Here is a 16,511-nt window from a genome sequence, read left to right on the forward strand (position 1 = left end):
GCCACATAAAGGCCAATTCACCCTACACCGACAGACAATAGAGCCAAAACACTGATCCGACGAAACCAGGTGAAGTGTCTTGGTCGGTGCAGTGTGAATTGGCATTTGTAGTTGAATCTACAGTAACTTTACCTGAAAGATCCTGCCGATCTTGTCAGTTGTAAGGTCATTTTCTTTTAAAGTGATTCGCTTGTTCCCTCTAAAGAACACAAAACTTTCCATTGTGATCGATTGTCAGACAGTGATGGTCGCGTGCGCTCTTTCATCAGTGTTGCCAGGTATATGGTTTCCCGCTTGAATATTCCTCCTTCCCTCCCTGGATGTGGAACGGAATATTTACCACCCAAAAATGCTAATTTTACTCCCCGAAAAGTTATTACATTTTTTTATTTATTTTTTTTAGAAGGGGAACACCTCTGGAATTCAGTTGGGATAATGATGGCCGGTTTGTGGCTAGATTGATCAGCAATTGGGAGGGTGTTGTTATGCAGACTCGGCAACCCTGTTTCACAGCTACATCCGGGTCATGCCAAATTGGATAACTAAATATCAAAATCAGATTCGTGGTGAATCAGGGTATCTTCCGTTCATTCATGTTTTGATTTGATATTGAAATCAGAAAAATGAGAAAACCACACTTTTTTTCGTTTTTCATTTTTAAAATGAAAACAAAAAAACAAAAAACTGTCTTGATTTTTCTTTTTTCGTTCTGGGGTTGGAAACAAATAAGCAGTTTGAAAATTCGATCTCTACATGTGGGCGGGAATGAAACGCCTCTTTCCGCTGATTGGTCAACCAGACGTCAAACCGTGTCGTCATCGGTTCAGCTCAACGGAATAAAAGTCCCTCGCTCTACAGCTGTACAAATTCTTAACGCGTTTATTCTACATTTTATCTCTTTCTCATGAAATATTTATTTACTTTGCAGATGCACACAATTACCCCCATTCTACAATGTTGACACAATGCCTGTTTTATTGAAGTGACCAACTATAAAAATCTAGCGAAGCTGCTCAACGCACTGGCCAGCGAATGTATAGGCACACATTGAATTAAAAAGTGCAAATCAGTAGCCTATCGATGTAAATATGCAGCAGTCATAACTTTTGTTGTAGACAACACCCTGAGTTTTGGGATCTGGGATGAATTTGAAATATGACAGGATATGAAAATATATTACATGTTATTAGTTCATCAAAGCGGTGCTATAGAAAAATGGACTTAAAATGCGAATTGGATGATTTGATGATGGAGGTGAACTCGTTTATGCCCATTTGAAATAGGCTTTCACACATTTAAAAAAAAAAAGTAAAATAAATAAATAAAGGGAAAAATGTTAAAACAGTGTTAAAAATAACCATAATAGTGCTCTCTTAAGAAGATATCAATTATACTTTATCAATATTAGGCTATATATCAAAACTCTGAAATGAACACTAACAATAATGAGATAAAGAGTATTTTTATAGCCTATTTATTGTCATCTGTTTGTGTCAGAAATTAACTGTAATTGATTAAATTGATTAATTGATTTACAGGGGATTTTAGGATTTTTTCCTAATCTTATTAAATATGTATGCTTTCTTTAATGTTAAGTTCTTAAATTTTGTCATTTAAATTACAATAATATGATGCTATAGGTTGTTACCAATTAAATCAGTATCAAACAAAGGCCTGCAGAGGTGTCAAAGCAGCACCACCTGAAGTTGCTTTTAGATTTATGAGTTGTTAGATTGCTCAGAGAGGGCAGTATATGTGTATGAATTACAATTGCATAATGTAATGATATTAATGTTTTACACATCATTTTGAATACAGAAAATTTTAAATGACAAAATGAAACGATAATTGGATTATGAAATTAGTGTGGCCAGTAGGTGTCAGCAAGTCTTTGTGTTAATGATTGAGTCATTTATTTAAGCGATTCGTTCAAAACGCTGATTCATTCAAGAATATATCAATTGGATCTCTATAATCTTTTGGGCCATTGAATCACTCAGTCAACTGATTTGTTCAAAGACTCTGATTCATTCAGGAATGAAACACTGTTCTGTGCGCTACGAGTCAGTCACACAATGGTTCTGATCTGCATTGGAAGTTTAGTCGGCAGAGAAAATAAAACACCGTTTTGTGTGACATTCATTAATACTCAATATTAATGAAATAAACTCAGAATATTGCCTTAAACAAAAGTTATAGCTTTAAGAAAAGGAAAAACATAGCATGTTGCCTATTATATACATATATTCAGTGTTGGGGAAAGTTACTTTTAAAAGTAATGCATTACAATATTGCGTTACTCCCTAAAAAAGTAACTAATTGCGTTACTTCGTTACTTTTTATGAAAAGTAATGCGTTACTTTACTTTTGCGTTACTTTTTCTCACCAGGGCTGGGCTTGCTTGTTTGTTTGTTTTTTAATAACAACAAAAACATTCTAATTTTGGCAAAAAGGCCCTTTCACACCAAAAGTGAAATCAATAAGCCTTAGGCTGAAGGAAAAGCATATTTACACCTGTACAGTAGAGGGCGCAGCTCAAACAAATCTTTCAGATGTGCTGCCGTTCTGGATTTAAGAAGAATAAGATACAGGAGAAGGAAGTTCTAGTTCTTATTTCTAAATCTAATCTAAAGTATTTTTTGCTTATTAGTATGGTTGAATTGAAGGTCAGCAGCAAAGACATTGGTTAATAATTGAGATTAAATACATAAAGTATATTTGTGTAATTTAATATAGTTAATTATTACAGGTTTGCAAAAATTCTGAGATTGCATTTCACTGTTTTTATTCATTTTGAGGAATACTGAATGATTTCGTGCAAGTGAGATGAGTAAATGCATGTTCACATTTAGTCTAGAACTACAATAACCATCATTGCTTACACAGCGCACACAATATCTCTGCACTGTATTCCTCTCAACATGGGGACAACATGTCAGTCAATAAATGTGAAAAAGTAACTTGCGTTACTTATTTGAAAAAGTAACTTAGATGTTTTGTTGTAAATTGAAAAAGTAATGCGTTACTTTACTAGTTACTTGAAAAAGTAATCTGATTACGTAACTCAAGTTACTTGTAATGCGTTACCCCCAACACTGCATATATTATGAAACAGAAGGATAACTTAATATTTGACATTTGACATGTCCTACACTTCTCTATGAAAAAAAAAAAAAAAACTCAAAATAGAATAGGCCTAATAGATGTGCTGTGACTGTAAAATACACAAATATATATATATATATATATATATATATATATATATATATATATATATATATATATATATATATATTTCATAGCCTATCTATCATTTCAATTCCATCCCATGTTGTCTAAAACAAAAGACATTTCTACACTCAATGTATCAAAGTTGTAGGCTGGAAGTTGTAACTTATCACTGCATTTAGTAGAGTGTCTGTAAATAAATGAGAACAGCCCAGAAGATGTCCGATGAAAACTGGACACATAAACAAGTATATAAAAAAAAGTGGACAGGCGCTTTCAGTGACGTGCGATTACGCACAGGCAAACATAAGTGGGGAAAAAAGTAAAAAGACAGCAATGACAAACTATTGTGTTGTCATGTAACGTTAGCCTATGCCATAACGATTACGCCAATGTGTTGATTTGCATAATCTCGCGTGTAAAACATTGTTGTTTAGTGTGCGTAACAACTTGCTTCCTGGAAAATTTACGCACGCCCGCTGGGTGACGCAAATACAAGGGACACGCCTGCTGCTCACTAGCACTCGCACAGCCAGCATTCCCCAGCCATGCATTAGCCTCGTGCACATAAGTAGTTTTATCCTGCTGCTGCATCGGAGGAACTTATGCGAAGCAGTGATGAGGAAAATGTGGATTATTCGGAGGAGAGAGCTGTATCTAGCGTCGACTCGGAAGCGGAGGATATTTTTTGGAAGGTCTCGACCCTGATTTAGATCGGTAAGTGTCTAAACATTGTAGTGTTTTTTTTCTTCGTTGTTTTCTAGTTTTCAGTTTCTCCACTGTTTCATCTTACGAATATATCAAATTGCTATGAAATTCCCTATTCAATTTGCTGAGTTATAAACAAACTGTATACAATGCAACGTAACTTGATCATATTACTTTTATGAATATTGAGTTATGTATGTCGAAAGCAAGACAAAGTTCAGACAAATGTATCTGAGGAAAAATATGAAATAATATGTGTAATTTTTGGTGTGTAAGATTATCAGTTGTGTTAGGTGTATTTCTAATTCTTATTGTGTAATTCAACAGTGATGATGAAACTTCAGATGATGCCTCTGGACAGCAGCTAAATTGCTTTGTGTGAATGATCCTTTGTGTTTGAATAGATAAATTTAAACTGTAACTGTAAATGTGCCATCAGGGCAACAGCAGGGTGGGTATTGCTTTATATTGCTGTGTAAATGATCCTTGGAATTTGAATAGAAAATGTAAGATAGCGTAAATGTGCCATCAGGGCAACAACAGGGTGGGTATTGCTTTATATTGCTGTATGTAAATGATCCTTGGAATTTGAATAGAAAATGTAAGATAGCGTAAATGTGCCATCAGGGCAACAACCAGGGTGGGTATGAAGGCACATTGCTTTGTGAATGATAATTTTAATTTCAGGTTTGAAAAGGCAAAAATATTTATACTTTGTTCAAGATTATCTGTTGTGTTGGGTGCATTTCTAATCCACTTGTGTAATTCAACAGTGATGGAATGTCAGATGATGACTGGGCACCACATGCCTCTGGACAGCAGGCAAAGCGTCCTTCACTGGCTGCAGCATCTTCAGCTGCCTTCAGAAGTTCCAGGGCAGAGGAAAGAGAGTACATGTATGTACAGGTGGATGAAGAAACCATCTAATCCAGTGGTAATACTTTTTCCCCATGCATACTGGACACTTTACCATTCAGACTGATACCCAGACTCACCATGGTAATGCACTTTGTCTAAGTTGTTCTGTTTGCCCTGAATGTCCCTCATGTCCTGTCTTTTTGTACCGCTGCATTCAGATTATGTTCAGAGTATATGTACAGCATTTATGCAAAGTATAGGTATATATTTATTTTTTTATATATGTATTAGTTTTTTTATGTTTTATACAAAACATACATATTTTTGGGTAAATGTTTATCACTGTGTTGATTGCTTATAACTTAGTATATAGCTATGAACAACTGTTCCTAATTTTATAGACTTTATTTTATTTATATACTTTTTATTTAATTTTTGTATTTAAACTTTATTTGCTAAATAATGTGTCTTTCTAAACCATTAAAAGACTGGAAGTGAACAAAGACTTTGTTACATTCCTTACATTAGCAAGTTACCAAGTGTTACTTTGGGGTCTTTTTGGAGCTCTTTCAAAAAATGAACATACTTGCATTTTTCTAAACTTTTAAGAGGAAAAAAATATACCAGATATAGTATATAAATTGTGCTTTGTCATATTGTAATGATAAAATGCATGGAAATGATCAAATAGACTTCTTATACTTCACAGTAAAAGGTGGTTACCAAGTGTCCCTTTGGCATCTCCAAGTGGCCTTTTTGGAAAGGTGCCTAGACATGCACTGAAATAAATGGCTGTAAAAAGTTCATTTTTGCTCGTATCACCTTCAAATTTTAAACATATATTGATTAGACATATGGCTTTAGTTTGCTTATGTTTCCAGGCCCCTATGTATCTGCCTTTTGCATTTTTAATATCCATAAACAATTATTATGAAAAAAAAAAAAATTATCCATTGTGTTTGAGCTTTTTTCTCTCTCTATTAGTAATTGCTAGAGTAATTCTGAGTCTTTCATAGTAAACTGTCAAGTGTCAGCTTTCAAATGATACCTTGGTTTTGTGTGTAGTCCGGAGGACTTGTTCGCAGCAACCATTTTATTTTGGGTATGTCATTTTTCACTACCTGGCCAAAAATGGGGGTGACTGGTAAGGGGTTAACTATGTGATGTGGCGTTAATGAGGTACTCAGTCATATAGCTTGATTGTAGAGTTTGAATAGTATGTTGATGCCTGATGAAGGTCATGAGACCAAAACGTTGCTAATGAAATATTTTTTATATATTTCGCAACTATTGATAGTGTGCGGGATTCTTTGTTTTGCAGTTAAAACAGCTCAAACATGCATTTTAGTCTAGGACTAGCTTAAGCATTGTCTGTGAAACCAGAAATAAAACAATACTTTATTACTTAATACTTTATTTTTTATTCACCCCATTAAGTCACAGGCATAGCATGCTGGGAACTACTGTTTCAGTAAATGCAACAGCAAATATATTTTTCAAGTACTTTGTTTGTTCATCATTCATAATTAAGTAAATCAAGTAATTTGTGCAGAATTGTAATGTCTACACACCCTAAAACAATGGGAGAGGTGAGAGCAAAAGATAGCATCTTCATTTGTGTGAGGCTGCATTTTATGGCCATATACTTTGTCTCAGAAGCTGTTACTTTTACTGGGATTTGCATAGCCAATTCTCTGAACACTGGGTTATCACTTCTCAAACACTGTCCTCTTCTTCCTTTGTACTTTATCTTTTTAGAATTTATAGTGTAATTTGCCACGATATGTTAAACTATAACTGATTCACGAGTACAAGTTTATATCTGTGCTCTGTGTGGATGTAGTTTTCATGTTTTGTTCTAGTGAAAATATCGCCCGTTTCATCGAATTGTTTTCAGAGGCATGTGACCATGCCAAAGGAATAGTGTCCAGGAGAATTCAACAGGGGCCTAGATGAGAAGAGTCCATCCAGAATGTGTTATTAAGGTATTATTCACCCTCACCAAAGTTTCTTACGTTGCTAGAATGATCTGTACTGTTAATCAGAACCTGTAGGTATGACGTCAGCTGATAACCCATTTGACTGTAAGTATCAGTGTTTCTGTGTCCCAAGTTAGTTCAAGGCTGGATCCTTATATGAATGCCTCATATGGGCAATTATGTTACTGTTACATAGGTATTGTATTTATAATACAATGAATATAACATTCATATAATGTCTTATAGAATTGACCCAGTGGTACTGTGAGTGTTAAGGCCAATTCACACCGCACAGACAAATGGCAGCAAACACATTTGTTGGGTTTTGTCTGATCAGTGTGTTACCCCTGGCGGCATCTGTTGGTGTTGGTTGTGGTTTGTTTTCACCTGATTGAACATGTTCAATTAGCGTTTGTTGGTGTCTGTTGGGGCAGTGTGAACATTAGTTATTTTTCATAAAATTCTGAATCCAGCGGCCAACTTGTTTGCTGGCGTTTGTCTGTGCGGTGTGAATTTGCCTTTAGGCTGGAGAGCATTGGCGAGTTATACAGTATGTGTGTGCAGAAGCGGCTGTACAGAGTTGAATTCAAGGTCAAAGACCAATGTGTTGTATAACATATTTTGTAGAAGAATATGCTTTATTAAGAAAAGAGAAACCACACTTGTATCATTGAGAAAGTGGTTTATTAAGTAAGACACCACACTTGTTTTACTGTTGTTTTATTGCGAATGTAGTTTATTATAAAAAAGACAAGACACTGTTTGTTATTAAAGCTTTTTTATTAGAAATGTGGTTTATTAAGAAAATAGAGTAGAGAGGAAGAAGCATGTATTAGAAAGAGCACTTTGGAAAAAAATATAAGAAAATGCCTTACCAAGCGATGATAGGCCAGTTGCAAGACAAGACGCAGAAGGCAGCAGTGGAGTTTGGAGGAAAAGAACAAGAGGTAAAAGAGAGAGGCTATATAAAGACTATATAAAGGGCGTTTCCAGTCTGGATGACCTCATTTGGGGAGGTCACTTGATTAAATGTCTGAGACGACGACAGAGACATTAGTTGCTGCTTTGGGACCACTTGAAGAGCTTCTCCGGCACCAGAACCACCGCTGATATTGCCTTGAGGAACTTTTCGATTTTTATACTTTACTTAATACATGTATAGAGTATTTGTAGAATATTTGTACTGCTAGAGTTACTAACTGTAATATGTAATTTGACTTATATTTTTATAAAACAAAGTCTGCCTCCTGGGGCAGAACAGACCGCGGAGAAGTCTTCTGTCCGATTGTATTTTAAAGTGCTTATAATTTAGATCCAATGTGACTTACTTACCTATAAATAAACAATAGATACATACCCACGCCCAGGATAGTGTACATGCATGACAACAGCATTTTCCAAGTTATGTCTGTCTGACCAAACTCTAAAGTTTCTTTAGTTGAGTCTGGTAAGATGGCAAAATGGAGCCCAGATGGATCAAAAAGTATCGACATTCCCTTAAAGTGATGCGCCAATTCTTTCAAATAGAAGTATACCATAAATCTCTTAAAACCTTTGGTGAATTGATGGTGGTTTTTCTTTAATCCAATTAAGTAAAATACATCTTTGGCAGTGTTAGGCAGTAGCGTTGCTGCAAGCATGGGCATCGGAACCATTGTATGTGGGTGGGACAAGACCCACCCACTTTTTAAGACCAATGATATTGGACACACTCACTTTTACCGTCTCTAATTCAGCATTTGTCTGTTCAATTTTCAGAGTGCGTCAGTCACTTAAAGGGTTAGTTCACCCAAAAATGACAAATTCTGTCATTTATTGCTCACCCTCATGTCCGTTCCACACCTGTAAGACCTTCGTTCATCTTCAGAACACAAATTAAGATATTTTAGTTGAAATCCGATGGCTCAGTGAGGCCTCCATAGGGAGCAATGGCATTTCCTCTCTCAAGATCCATTAATGTACTAAAAACATATTTAAATCAGTTCATGTGAGTACAGTGGTTCAATATTAATATTATAAAGCCACGAGAATATTTTTGGTGTGGCAAAAAAAACAAAATAACGACTTATATTAGTGATGGCCGATTTCAAAACACTGCTTCAGGAAGCATCGGAGCACAATGAATCATGAGGGTGAGTAATAAATGACAGAATTTTCATTTTTGGGTGAACTAACCCTTTAATTAGACATAACTGGCTGTGTTTTGTAAGACCTTGTGTTTATTTGACAGTATTAGCACATGTATATCGCATTGTACAATATATAACAGACTGTGTTAATGGGTCACAGTCAAAGACACTTATCCCTATCCATTATTTCGTGAGGTATTCCTCTGGATATGCAATCTCTTGATTCTTTTCCCCAAATCATTACCGTCTCACCTTATATTTTCGCAGGGTAAGATAGATCATGGCCACGAATTAATAATTTGTTCCAGCAACTAATAAATTATCTTATTTTACTGAAATTACAGACACGTAAACAGATTACTATTTTAAATTAAGGAGGGACGAGGAAATTAATTAGTCGTAGAAACGGAATTATTAATTATTTATTATTATTATTATTATTTGTTATAGCTTAGGCTATAAAAAGTTAGGCCATTCTGGTTTTTCCTATTCTTCAGCATGTCAGTTCGTATTTCCCACACGCCAGAATTCAGTTTTGCTTCTCCTGGCAGCGCAACATCTTTTGCGGAAGATACAGTTTGCTTTTCTGACAATTTTCAAATGGTGACAAGATTTGGAATATTGGGGAAAATCATGATATGAGACAAGATGGGCTCTGTACTGCTCATATGTCAATCCCCTCTCAAAGCACAGAGCCTATCTATCTATCTATCTGTCTAGGGTGCGATTGGTAGGGGGGATGGGGGGGGGGGGATTTCCCCCCTTCTGGTCTATGTATCCCTGCCTCTGCTGAATTATTTATAAAATATCCCCCGGGTGATGCTACTCCACACACCACAAACAGAGCATATAAAATACCAAAAATAAAAATATTTTTTAAAACATTGACAAGTAAAACGCTGTGTTTATAAAGAAATGTCTCTTTACGACCACAACAAACAGGACACTTTTCAGACCTGCATTCCAACTCGCTTCAGTCGCAAGTCAAACGAGCGCGGTGAGGACGGGGGACCTTCAGTTGAACAACAGTGAACTGCGGTCAGATGAGATGTTGTCAGGGTACGTGCGGCGGCGTGCACTGCATATTACTTTATTATTCTTAACTAAAGCGCAAAGAGAAACTACGGGCATGCACCGTCGTTATTCTGTTGTAAATGAAGTCATAATATTACCAAACATGCGATTAAAGCTGCCTCAGAACTGTGTACACCACAGTTATGTAAATATGTACACCAAGGAAACCTAAATCCCCCAACCTCCCTAGCAAACTATGTTTTGTGATCTTGGTAAATGGAATGAAACCCTGCGTACGGCCCTGTTTCTTTTCTATCTAATGAAATCAAAAATCAATAACTAGCCCTACCAAATAGCTTATCAGTAGCAAAAGCTCTTTTGTTGACCAAGTAATGCTGTAGCTTCCACACAAGCTACATTTTCCCAAGTATTTCTGAAGCTTAAAACAGAAATACAACTGCTAAGGATCACTGATTCTGGATCAGTAAGTGATGCCACCACCATACACAGACCTGTGTAGCCGACAGAAGTACTTCCTCGTGTTTTACGGCAGTTGGGTTTGCTACTGTGCTGAGGCGAGTTGGATTTTAAATTAACTTACAGTTTGTCCTGCAAATGTGCCCAAGCAGGGCCTAAAATGAACACTCGCCAAGTGCACATAAAGATCGGTGTTGGCGAGTATATGAAACTGTCAGTCTCCAGATGGCCAGTAACAATTTTATGAATTCTGACAATGCAATGTTGTGAGAACATGAACATGAACAATGCTCTGTATAGTTGGTCAGTGCTACATCATCACAAAAGTTTAACACTCTGTAGTCAGGAAACGTGCATGCGCGTTTTGCAGGATTTTTTTTCACATTGCATCAAAACAGACTTAAAATACTCCGTCATTTTTTGGTCATAGAGACATAATTAATATATCAATTGAAACTATAGAATGTCTTCTTTTATTTGTATACACTCAGAGTAAAAACACAATGTTGTGCTTTTTGTAAAATAAAGAAAACTAACATGATGCGTGATCTGTCGTCTCCCTCTGAACGAAGTCCAATCTGATAGTTCTCAGAAAATGAACTGTAACTTAGTGAATACTAATCACAAAAAAAAGACACTTATGTCTAAAAAAACGTTGAAATGTCAGGTTTTAGATCATGTAAGTCAAATCGAAAACAAAAACTCTGTTTATGTAATCTGAATGAAAAGAGAAACGGCGTGATTCAGCTCATTATCCGCTAATTCAGCCACGGAGTGAGCGCTATTCAGACGCAAATTCTGAGTCAATACTTGTATGCATCGTCTCAATCGTGTATTTATTGTCTTGAAAAGTGTTTATCTGCATGTTGTAGCCATGATTATAGCGATCTCTGGAAGCCTCCGTTAGTTCCTGGACTTGTCACATGGCCTGTTCTTCTTTAGGAGGCATTTGTGGACTAAATGTGTACAGAGCGCCCTCCGGCTGCAAGTATGAATTGAAAACACAGTATCCAGCACTCATAGTAATGACAATACATTTTGAATAAATATTACTCCTCTGTATAGAAAATTGACAAACATATGAGAATCCATCAATATTTCTCCAAATGTGCATGCTTTTAAGCTAAAAGCCTATATGAAATGCCATAGAGGTTACATGAATGTTCAGACGCTTTGCATCACAGAAATACATTATATTATATTATAAGTATATAATAGAATACCATTATTTTAAATTGTAGTAATATTTCACAGTATTGCTGTTTTTTCTGTATGTTTGATATACACCACATGATCACAGAAGGGTTTTTCACAGCCTACCTGACTGAAAGAGCTCATTATTATGCAAGTCATTTCAGGTCATTATTATGCGAATTCTTTTGTCTTCTCAGGTGTAAATGGCCCATTATTCATGATGATTCACGCCTCCACTCATACTGTGTTTCTTAAAGTGTCTTACAAAATTTAAATCAATATATTGTTTTATATGAAGGATTAGGTAGGATAATTTTTTACATCATTTTGAAGCAAAAACTCTAGTCTACAACCTCCAATACCAGAAGTATTGTGAACACAGATTTATTTTTTTTTTTTTTGCCTCATTTCAGTGACTTAAGTTTTTTGTTTTTTCAATAACCACGCATAAACATTATTCCTTCAAAAATACAAACATGTACATACATGTTCCTCACATATTATTGTAGCCTAGTTTGTGCTGAATACAGTGTAATGATACCTTTTCCATTAATATGTTTATGAACAACTGAAAAAAGCACAAATGTCAGGGCATGTCAAAACTTCTCCAGGGCCCAAATCAGCCTCAGACTCCAGAGGGTTAAGCCTGTCCACTGTAAATAATCAAGCTCTAGAACACGTGTGAGGGAATTCAATATTCACGCGCTGTGTGGGAAGTTCAACATCTGAAAAGCGCGTGGCCTGAAAGCCGCGTCTCAGACAGCGTGCAAATATTAAGTTGAGCTGTCTTTCATGCCCTCCTGTGCTTGAATGGACAAATTCACACATAAACTGTCCAAAAAAAAAAAAAATGTCCGTCCCGGCAAGTATCCTAGTAAACATAGTCATTATGTCTTCATTAGAAAAAGAAAATGCATGATCCATGTGTGCATTGGCTCTTAAAGTGACAGCATCCTAATAATCATGTTGCTGTGCTGTCTGCATTTTTAATGTTAACCAAACAAATGAAAAAAAAAAAAACACTCAGTGCTCTTAAACTTTAAAAGGTATATGAAGACTATGCAGTGTTATTTATTTGATTAGCCCTTCTAATTTGTGTACCTGAAAACTACTGTTAGACCTGCCTGAAAAGCACTGCTCATTTAATTTGTACCTTTGGTGCATTGCATTTATTTTTGCTTTTGCTTGCAATTTGATTATTTGTTCATATTTTATTCCTGACCATTTACTTGCTATTAAAATGATATTATTAAGCTAGTAGTTTTAGCTGCAGTATTGAAATTGGAATAGAGGATTGTAAATTTTCACTAGTGTCTAAAATATTAATGTCATTACTGCCTGTTTTTGTTTCACAGCTGGTAAAAAATAGTTCTGTCCGGTAAATTTTCTTAAGTCACCGGCCGTTGGCAGGTGTGGCAAAAAGTTTTAGGCCCTGTGCCAAGTCTAAATTGAGCATACCCATGCAAACACAGGTGCGTACTCATAAAGACACATATAGAGGAACATACTTACACTCTCTACACCTGGTTTTGTTATTATGTGGATCACATGTTTTTTGTTTGTTGCCAAATTGGTTTGAAACAGTTCTTAAATAAACAACTGAACTGAACAATTATGCCTATCTGTTTGACTGACAGTTTTATCGATCACTGAGATAGCATTGACTTGGAATGAAGTTGGTTCAATATAAAAATTACATTTTAAAAAATAGCTTATATGTAGTAAACTATATTTGCCATGTTGCTGCAGCTTAGCTTGCTACATTTCCCAGGGGGTAGCTTCAGTGTAGTAAAGCTTTATTTAATGTAGAGTAACTGCTAGCTTACATTTTCCAATCAGCTTGCCCAACATTAATCTTCGGCCAATAAAAATCAACTTCTGAGCAAGAGCTCTGTCCCCTAGTGCAAGTGTCAAGTTATTGCATACCAGACCTAGGATGAAGAACCGTGCGTCTTTACATATAGTGTAACCAAATATGTTCTCTAATCTCCTAAAAGTCTAAACATTGAAACAGGTATGTTTTAAAAATAAAGAATAATCACTTTTCTTAAAGGGGCGGTTCACTGGCTTTTTTCTAGGCTTGATTGTGTTTATGGGACACAGTTTAAAGGGTTAGTTCACCCAAAAATTAAAATAAATGTAATTTATTACTCACTCTCATGTCATTCTACACCCGTAAGACCTTCGTTCATCTTCAGAACACAAATTGAGATATTGTTGATGAAATCTGATGGCTCAGTGACCAAAGCCACTGAAACTCTGAAGATCCATAAAGGTACTAAAAACATATTTAAATCAATTCAAGTTCAATGGTTCAACTTTAATATGATAAAGTGACGAGAATACTTTTTGTGCGCCAAAACAACTAACGAGTTTTTTAACAATATCTATTTCAAAACACTGCTTCATGAAGCTTCGAAGCTTTACAAATTGAATCAGTGATTCGGAGCGCCAAAGTCACGTGATTTCTGAAGTTTGATACGCGATCCGAATCACTGATTCGATTCGTAAAGCTCCGAAGCTTCATGAAGCAGTGTTTTGAAATAGATCATGGGTGTAGAACGACATGAGGGTGAGTAATAAATGACATTATTTTAATTTTTGGGTGAACCAACCCCTTTAACATGTCTTAATGCTTCTTTAAAAAAAAATAAAAAAAACACAGTATTTTTCATATATTTTACCTTTATTCTACACTGCTGTCACCATTGTCATTTGAACAGCCAGTTGACTTCCTCGTTCTATGATACCACTCCCTCTGAAATAAGCAATGGGCTCAGACTGGTTAGCTGGTCCAGTGTATTGTGATTCGCTGAACCACCTAGTGCAGGTTGTCCGGAAACACCACACCCCTTACCATTACGGGCAATAGTTGCATGTGCTTCGGTGGAAATGTAAATAATTGCGTCAATATTGGCGTTTCAAATTGAGCCCGAATCAGACAATTTAGTTTTGCATCTAAACCATCCAAACACACAGGCAGTGATGTGCAAACAAAGTTTTACAGTTGTAAAGTGAATAAATTAGTCTTCATCAGCACAGAAACCATGATCCACTTCTATACATAATCCATTACAAATTATTTGTAATTAAAGTACACATGAAATCAAAATTGACCTTATTTATTTTCTTAGCCTAAATTGCTAGTTTTGGGGTGAACAATTCATCCGTGCAAGTCAATCCACACATAAAAATAGTTTGGCTTCCTAATATTTAATCAAAATCTGAAAATGATCCTTCCCTCTGCAACAGTGCCCCTTCTCTGATGACGTCAGTTTGGCGGCTTAGGTTTCGGCTTAAGATCCTTAATCACGCCCATCCAACTGACAGACAGACAGCTGCCTGTGAGTATTGACAGCGCGTGAAAGAGATGGCTAGGAGGTGCGTTTTAGGTTGTGGCTCTCCTGAAACACTCTTCCCATTCCCCAAAATTCCCTCTTTGCGGTCCCGATGGCTTGAGTTTTTGCATTTCGAGGAAGGAGGGATTTCAGAACGGTCACAATTGTGCTCGAAGGACTTTACTCATGGCAGTGCCGCATTAAGCCTTCGCGGGGCCCTGGGCTAACGAACACAAAGGCCCCCCTCCCCCTCGACATCCATAATCGCGCATCTTATGCGAATGAGTTCCAAGATTTTAATATGAATAAGATATTATCAGTTTAAAACATGCAGACAAAAGTGGTAAAAACATTTCTAGGATTGACAACAACAGCACTAATCATTATGACTTTGCATTGCTGATCTATAAAATGTAAAAAATAAATAAATAAATAAAATTTAAAAAAGGCTTTTTAACAAGTCCAAGTTTAAATTCGACCGATTCGACTCTGGCTTTGGAGTTTCAGAATGGTCATAGCATCATTTCAGATGCGATGTGTCCGAAGATTATTAGACTTTTTAATGCATGTTTTATTCCTAATAAATTTACTATTAGTTTCTTCTCTAAATATGTTTCTATCATGTTTTATGTGCATTTTATTTAGCTGAATAAAAAGTATCCACCCAACGAGTGTACAAGTTATATATTCACATCTTGTGCAGTATCTTAAAATGTGCAAACGTAGCCGTTTTTTTTTTTCTTTCAGAAAACCAACAGTGGTGTCAAAAGTATTCACATTCAATACTCAAGTAGAAGTATAGATACTAGGGTTTAAAAATACTTCTGTAGAAGTTGAAGTATCAACTCAAGCTTTTTACTCAAGTAAAAGTGTAAAAGTACTGGTTTCAAAACTACTTAAAGTATAAAAGTAAAAGTAATGTAAGGAAAAAAAATGCCATTAAGGACAAAAGCTTAGGCCGTGCCACAGGGGTCTATTGTGCAATCCACCTCCTCAAAATGTCATCAATAACCTTTATTGGAATGTAAATGTACATCCAAACTTAACTGCAGGAATCTGTGAGGGCAACGGACAAGAAAAATGCAGGTAGTTTTGGTGTACCCAGGGCAGGCTTAGTAACAATCAGGGCTTGACATTAACACCCGCCAACCTGCCAAATGCGGGTAGTTTTCAGCTGTTTCAGTTCACACCGCACTCGTCTGTTGGAGTTTGTTGGATAGGTGTGATAACCCTGTTGGCGTTGGTCGGAGTCTATTTTTACCAGACTGAACATGTTTAATCGGCGTTTGTTTGGTCGTCTGAGCATCCAACAAACGGCAACAAACTCTCGGTGCGTTCCAAACGGCATATATCGCCCTCTGAAGAGCACTTCGGAGTGAAAACAATCTTGGCCGCCAATATTGAAGGGTTGTTCCAAACCGAAGTGCTCAAAACTGGCCACTTTAAAGGGCCCTTCGGAATGAAGGATTTCGAAGGATACAACTGATGGACACTTCGGGACCCCATGATCCTTTGCACAGGGAAGTTGTTTGACGTCACAGAATGGGTACAGGAGGCTCGGAGTTCGATTTTACCTATAAATGTAT

The sequence above is a fragment of the Megalobrama amblycephala genome, linkage group LG1 (genome assembly GCF_018812025.1).
Source record: "Megalobrama amblycephala isolate DHTTF-2021 linkage group LG1, ASM1881202v1, whole genome shotgun sequence".
NCBI lineage: Eukaryota > Metazoa > Chordata > Actinopteri > Cypriniformes > Xenocyprididae > Megalobrama > Megalobrama amblycephala.